Below are 8,120 nucleotides of genomic sequence, written 5' to 3' on the forward strand. Positions count from 1 at the left end.
TTGTGGAACAGTTATTAGGAAAGATCATGTGCAAGCCATAATTGAAAACACAGAATTGAAATTGTCTCCAAAACTTACTCCTCTTCATATTCAGCTAAAAGGGAACACTCGCCAGAAAGTAAAATTTGCTGTTCAGCTGTTTTCGCATCACACAGCGACACGGCTTTCCTTGAAATATCCTGAACATCCAGAAATCTGTAACTTCTTTGAATTAGTTGACAAGTTTTTTGATGTTATGAATTCAAGATTTATTCACGATAAATGTAAGCCGTGGCACAGTGCTTTTGGTTTTCGAATTGAAGAACAATTGTCAATAATTACAGAAATGGAGGCGATGGTTCTTAACATGAGAATCGTAGGTCACAAAACATTGATGCCATTTCAGAAAGGTTTATTAATTTCTGTGCGATCTGTAATTGGTCTACACAATTATCTTCAGAAAAATAACTCACTGAAATACTGTACATCATAACTTGTCGCTTAAACCAGGACTTACTTGAAAGTTTTTTTTCGCGCCTCAGAAGCATCGGCGGTACTTACGATAACCCTACACCAACAGATTTCAAGTACAGGTTCAGACAAATGTTACTAGGATCTGAACTTCCTCTGCCACAAGGCGCATGTGTTGAAGACGATAGTTTGAAGCAAAAACCATATCTGACCAGCCAGATGTTCACCGAATTGAATTTAAACATTCCAGAAAACAAGAACGAAGAAAACGAGGCGGTTCAAGATGATTTGTTCACGCCCTTGACTACGTCATGGGAAGAGAATGAAGCATTAAGATATGTAGCTGGATATTTGATTCATGCAAGCGAGGACGCTAATCTAAAAAGTATTGAAGAAACAGAAAACAAAGGTAATTATCATAATTTTATTTGTTGCTATGATTTATTTTATTTTATTCTCTGTTTACTGTAGGATTGTGTGTTTTGATTTTTATAGATGGATGGATAGAAATACTGAGTCGCGGAAAATTGACTGTCCCGTCATCAAAATTTGTGAAAACTGTTCAGCATGCTGAAGAAATATTTAAAACACATCACGGGTTAGGATTACAGAACGGAAAAGGTGTTGTGCGAAACTTTTTCGTGAAACTAGTAGAACATTTTCCAGATGTTAACAAAAAAGTTTTAATGAAGTTTGCAAGAACCAGAACTTTTATTAGACTTCGGCATTTAAATCGTCAAGCAAAAATTGCAAGCACGGAAAAGAAAAGGCAGAAGAAGCTTGCACAGCTTGTTCAGAAAACCAGAAATTAAGGTAACTGATATATTAATATTCGTCAATGTGCTTGTTTGAGTGACAAAATGTTATAACTGCATGCATATGAGCAATATACAATGGTATGCGCATTTTTCGAGCCATGGTTTATTTCTTTTTCTAGTCAATTTATGCACTCCCGTCTCGTGTTCATATCAGTAAGGCCGAATTGGTAATAAACACAGCGTGTAGTTTCTACACTACTTAAAAATGAACGTCTTAGTCTACAATATAGTAAATTATTAGATTATTGGTATTTGTATGACCGTCTTCAGAAATGCTCACTTAGTCACTTTAGGAGTATCCTTAAAATAAGTTTCAAACATACATAGTATAATTATAATATAATTACCTTGCAAACAAAAAAACAAATACGAGTAGGTATTATTAGAATTTGTCCGACGAATCGCTTGCACGAGCATGAAACACGATGCGCATGAAACTGTTATTATGTATATATACTCGTAACAAAGTTATTTATTTTTCCTCTCCAAATTGTGACAGCCACATAACTGTGTGAGATATAAAGAAACTGTTTGATATATGTTCCAACACAGTAGCTGTATCGGCATGAAAACGAGTGAAAGATGTAGGTTTTGCCCTTAGCTGAGAGCTCAGCTGGCCGGTTCCTGCGCCGCAGTGACGTCACGAGCAGCCCTTGGAAGTACCGTTACTCAAACCGGCCCTCTCGGGCCAACCTCCTTCTCTACCAGTCTTGGGTTGAACCCCCTCGCTAATAGCCGTCCAGAGCTGCGGGGGGCCCATTGTCGCCGTGCAAACACGGGCGAAGCGCCTCCCTTAGCCGCCGCGGATGAACGCCTATTGTCCATGCGCGCTGTTGGGATTGAGGCTGTCCCGCCCCCACCCCACCCTTCCATTGGTCGGCTCGCCACGCGTCCAGGCCGCGGCGGATATGACGCGTAGTCGCAGTGTTCAACACACTGCGCTGCGTCCAAATTCGCGGATTCATTTCGTGATACGCCACAATTCAAATAACTATACCTTAGCGCTGCTTTCTGCAATTGATCCACTGTTAATCTGGAGTAATGAGGGCCAAATAGAGACCCTCACTCATAGAAGTGTCGAATCACAGACACTCGGTCGAGACGACTCACAAGTCAGCAGCCAATGAACAGGTGGCATATTTGCCCGAGTGTGTGTAGTTTAGTAGAGTCTATCCTGGAGGTCATTGAACCCGCGAATTTTGCAGGTGTCTATTAATCAGGCAACACCACCGCAGGGTGAGCTGCAACTGTACTGTCATCACAGCCCATTGCGGGCCTCGAGGTCCGAGTGCGAGATCCGGGCATCGAACCACAGGCCCCCTGGGTAGAGTCCCAGGCCACGGATTGCCCGCCCCACTACCTCTAGTTCTGAAAATATATATTAGATTTTAATGGTGATGTAGATAACGGATGTTCGGTGACCCTGAGGTGTTGTGAGTGGGGGTGGTTTTTGCGGGGTTGCAGTCAGGACTCGAACCCACGTGCTGTGCTGAGGGCGATTTCAGGAGCACGGTGGGAGAATGTGTGTTAGTGTTATTTGGGTTCCCGGAGAACCCGTCTGTCCAGTGGAGTGGCCCTGAAGAGTGGCGGTCGGCTGGCTTGTTGGCCGTGCAGACGCTAAGTTGGTAGTAGCAGTACGGGAACGATCCATGAAATTGATTGGTTCCCCGTTGAGGTTTCCTCCAAGGCCTGATTGGGTAGGACTCGTACTTGGTGGTGGTGCTCCGATCGCTTGGAGCAGACTCCAAAGGGTTCTTCTAGCCCGATGCGGAGTCGACGTGGTGAGCGACGACACAGCTCCGGTGCAAGCCTGGACAGCTAGGCCTCCACCGGACCACGGGTTCACTGGGTCCCAGTGTGATGTAGGCGCCAGCAGTGCTGATAATGTCCAAGAGCTCAGGACACAGCCAACTGGTTGGTCAGCTGAGTGAGACGGGGGGGGGGGTGAAGGTGGTGTCTATGCTGTGATTGGTAGCCTCAGCCTCTGGACATTGCTGGATCTATAACACCTCTCCTGTTACGCGTATACGGCGTATTCCCGTATCCACGCCCGTGGGGGCCCCAGGCAAGTAAGGCCATATGGCTAAGAGGGATGGGTTTTAAAAAAAAAATAGTGCGTGGAGTCCCTCCGCGCGGACGAAGTGAAACTTCGTAATGTGGAAATGAAAATAGGAAGGGGTAGAAATTTATTTTTTAGTGAACTCATATTGTTTCTTTGTTTTCTCCATGGTAGCGTTAAACGTTTAACGCAACCTTGTTGGAAGTCGCATTAGAAGTATAACTTAAAAATATATATATTTATATAGTGTAGGGGACAGACAGACTGCATAGGGATTTCTCCCCTTTTGGTTACGAAGTTTCACTTCTTCCGCGCGGAGGGACTCCACGCACTATTTTTGCATGCAATTAAAAACTATTTTTTTAATGATGCCAAATAAGTATAACTTCTCACGCGCGTACCTAAGTACACGCACCTTTTTTTTTTATTTTGAAGTGACTCTTCTCTGCTGGGGAGGCTACAATTTTCGGGCGTTACGAAAAATTCCGATCGCATGAGGGGGGAATAGGTTAGGTGCGTGGTGGGGCAACCTGTAGAAGAGGAGACGGCAGGGGGAGAGGTATAAATGACGCAGCATACGTTCACACTTGCATAATTGCACACACGCTCCAGTGAGGAGTGCAAAACTGTGGAACTCGACAAGATATTGTGAGTGACTTGAGAATAAGCAATTTTTAAGTGCCAGTGATTTGTACAATTATTTATTATTATTGTAAATACTAGTACCTAATTAATAAAACTTAATTGGGGATATCCCCTCACGAACCCATTTCTCCCAACATTAAATCGATTAATATACTTATACTTAAATAATTATCTATTTCCACCGAAATAGCTTTCTACTGTACTCTCATTGTTTGTTGCGCCGTGCCGTCCGTAACAGAAATGAAATATATTATGTTTTCTTTTTCCTTCTAAGCGCACGACCTGTCTCCCATGCGCACGCGACCGGGGACGCACCACAACGCCGAATTAACACAACGCCGAAATACATTAACGCCGAAAAATGTCATTTCAGGACTGCCACAAAGGTTACGTTAGGTAAGGTTAGCACACAAATTCATTCAGTTGTTTTTCATTTTGCTCCTGTGACCCCCTTCCCCGCATAATCATTTTTCGGCGTTGTGGTACACAGCAGTTTTCTATCTGCCGGCGTTGTGTTCAATTTTGACATTCGGTGTTATGGCATTCGGCGTTATTGTACGTTCGGCGTTGTGGTATTTCGGCGTTTTGGTAACGACCCCGCACACGACCTTCCTATGCGCTGTTGTGAGTCGGTAGATTAAAAAAAAAAAAAAAAAAACACGCCGGTAAAATCTTGTGTACACGACCTATACTGTTGCTGTCACTGTTATTTTATCAACTCTGCACCTATCTGCAGTCGAATTTGTTCCCCCAATCGTTCCATCACGCGGGCAGGGGCTGTTTCAACAGGTGAGCCGCCCACGGCCTTCTAGAGCGGAACGGCCGTCGGTCACGGCAACAGACAGTTACATCGGCGAGGCGAGACTGATAATGTTCGATGGTTATCTCCCTAATGTGATGAAACCGAGGGAAAGAGGAAAAGAAAAATAATATTATAATGTGCAACCCCCTTCGCGCGCTGCGAGTCGTAACTCGCTTTCGACGCTAACAGCCAGCCAGCCGGCTCATGTTATACCGGAACCTGTAGTCCCTCTCGAAGTGTCAGGACGTTCTGGGACATTCTAGAACTTTCTAGAAGATCCTGGAACATTTTATAACATTCCCAAACATACTATAAAATGATAGAACATTCTGGAAAACTCTAGAACTTTATCGAACATCCTGGAACATTTTATAACATTCCCAAATAGTCTATAAATTGATAGAACATTCTAGAACACTCTAGAACTTTATCGAACATCCTGGAACATTTTATAACATTGACAAACATTCTATAAAATAATATAACATTCTGAAAAACTCTAGAACTTTATCGAACATCCTGGAACATTCTATAACATTACCAATCATTATATAAAATGATAGAACAATCTGGAAAACTCTAGAACTTTATCGAACATCCTGGAACATTTTAGACCATTCTGAAGCAGTCTGTAAAATTATAGGGCATTATCAATTATCCTGGAACATTGTGGAACCCATTTAGAACATTCTCGAGCCCTCTGGAATATTCTACAACACTGTGAAACCTCTGGAAGATTCTATAACACTTGTAACGTTCTACAACATTGTCGAACATTCTAGAACATTCTGATGGCCAGTCTTGGCCACATCGGAACTGGATTCCCATATGCTTCGCCGACGTCCCTTTAGAAGTCTATTGGTGCGATGCCCTCTTCTGACACCCATATTCTCGAACCCAACCCTTGCAGTTCCAAACCGAAACCTTCTTCACGGCCATTAGGATGTCATGGCCTCCATTTTGAATTACTACGTAATCGTTGCAATTATCGTTACGGTGCCATCTTGAAAATCCGTAATTATTGTGCTATAAAATGAGGAAAAATTTTTAATTAATAAATTTTTAAAAATGGCATTATGCAATTTTTTAAGTATGACGTCACATCCGCCATAAGTAAAATCCATAATTACTATCCAAAAATTCGGAAAAAATGTTTAATTCAATAACAAAATTTATTATCACACTTATCATGGCAAACTTGTTTCAAGCTATTCGAGGATGGCTTGTTGCAATCTTGTCATGTGTAAGCTAGTCGGATTGAATCGAGCTAACACACTTGACATCTTGCCAGCTGGGATAATTCTGCATTGAAACTGCAACAGCCAGATATTTATGACAGTATTTCACTTAAATTCTCGGTTGTATATTTATTTACCCATTTTTTTCTTCTTCCTTTCTACAATTTATTACACCTATGTAGATTCTTTTTTACGTCATGCCTGAGGAAGTGAAATATTTCGCGTGCTATTTTTCATCAACGGGCTAGTGGCCCATTCCTCACATTCCTTTCTTTCATTCTCTGGAGGATTTTCCGTACGTAGGAGAAACACGTCTCATTTATTAATAAATATATATATATATATATATATATATATATATATAACTACTTTTAAACCTCCCTCACTCCCGATCGGTCCAAAAAAATTCCTGTAATGACATTCAGTGGATTGCATTATGTTACTTATTTACCCCCACAAATGGAACACACATAGCTTCTTTTCAGAGGGATTGTTTCATTAATTACATATAATGCTTCTCTTATTTAATGAATTTTTCGTTATTTAAATTGTAATCTTTGCACATCCATGGCCAATTGTTTGAAGAAAAATATTTAATTAATTTATTAAGTATTTACTAAAAATTTAAAAAAAAACGGGAAGTTAAATTAAAAATGCAAAGTTACTGTACAATCAAGATATATATCAAAAGATATGCAGTTTCAAGTTATCAATTTGAAGGTAGCGATTGTCGTAAAACACTTAAATTTTTATGAAAAAGTTTGGTTTTCTAAAAATAGCATTTGGAAAAAAAATTTAGATTCATAGATATAAATATAAAACTTTTTTTTTTACGATGAAGGCTGAATCAAACGGTTATTATATAAGTGTATACGACTAGATTAAATGCTCATAGCTGACGGTATATTTGAAATATTAAATGGCTTGAAAATATTTTCAAACCATTTTATGAACACATTTTAACTAATTAAATTACTAATATCTATTTAAAATATTTGTATTAAGTAAATCAATTTGCATCATTGCAAAAGTATAAAATAATGGAAGCAAAATAATGTAAGGAAAAACTCCACTAAACAGTTTCATTGTTTCATCGCAATGGCCGCCATAGTGTAGGTAAAGATCAGTGCATATCCCAAATAAGTCCTGGGGAAATGCCTCAGTTTATACATAGGAAATGTTTTTGGCATTAGAGATTTTTCAAAGGGCCTTTCATAAATAATTCAAAGGTCATTTTAAATAAATCATTTTGTATAAAAATGGTTTATCCTCGTAAACAAACAAATACATAAAGATATAATCATTCTATACATAATGGCATTAAAGGTCACCTACGGTTTTATCATTTATGGCTTCCGTACTGTAAATACTTCGCTGTAAATAGAGTCGCACCTGTGTTTCCGTACCATGCGCGTCTCTGCCTGAGGATGGGAGCAGATTGCAGTTCCCGAAACGTCGCTTGTTTCTGTTTTGGTAAAACTATTGTATTTGTTTTGTGTTTTCGTTTTGTCGTGTTTTTGTCTCGTCTCAACTGTTGTGCTGAATTCTTTTGGGTTCAATATTTTTGTGCTGTCATCATTTGTGGTTTTTTTTTATCGTTCTATTCTGTTTTGGAAAACTATTGTGTTTGTTTCGTCTTTTCGTTTTGTGGTGTTTTGTTTCGTTTCAACCGTTGTGCTGAATTTTTTGGGTTCAATATTTCTGTGTCGTCATCATTTGTGGGTTTTTTTTTTTCGTTCTCTTAGTGCATAATTCTTTCTTTTTCTTTGTTTTGTTGACCATATTCCTATCACGGAATATTTTGTGGTGTTTATATCCTTGTTGACAACAGCAATTTTTTGCTTAATTTTGTGTTTTTTGTCTTTTTTTGGGTTTTATTTATATATTTCTTTATTTTTAGTTTTTAGTTTTTCTTCAACAGAAAAAGTTTTTAGCAATGGCGTATGTCCAAAAACTTACATCAAGAAATACTTCTATGTTCTGCCTGCCTGTTTAGGTAATGCACCTACTGAGGGTAAAAGGAATTATTGTTTGTTCTTTAAACCTGATTATTTTTTTCATACGTAGAGCATATTTTTTGTGCTGTCACAATAACATTTCAAACAAAA

General features: G+C 39.5%; 1 long non-coding RNA gene across 1 annotated transcript; it reads left to right on the forward strand.

Annotated features, from left to right (window-relative positions):
* The first annotated feature begins 472 nt into the window (after positions 1–472).
* On the forward strand, positions 473–1,975 carry LOC134541179 (uncharacterized). Its single transcript, XR_010076564.1, has 3 exons — positions 473–859; positions 946–1,263; positions 1,870–1,975. It is a non-coding gene; the product is annotated as an uncharacterized LOC134541179 (long non-coding RNA).
* The last annotated feature ends 6,145 nt before the right edge of the window (positions 1,976–8,120 follow it).

This window comes from Bacillus rossius, chromosome 18 (assembly GCF_032445375.1).
Source record: "Bacillus rossius redtenbacheri isolate Brsri chromosome 18, Brsri_v3, whole genome shotgun sequence".
NCBI lineage: Eukaryota > Metazoa > Arthropoda > Insecta > Phasmatodea > Bacillidae > Bacillus > Bacillus rossius.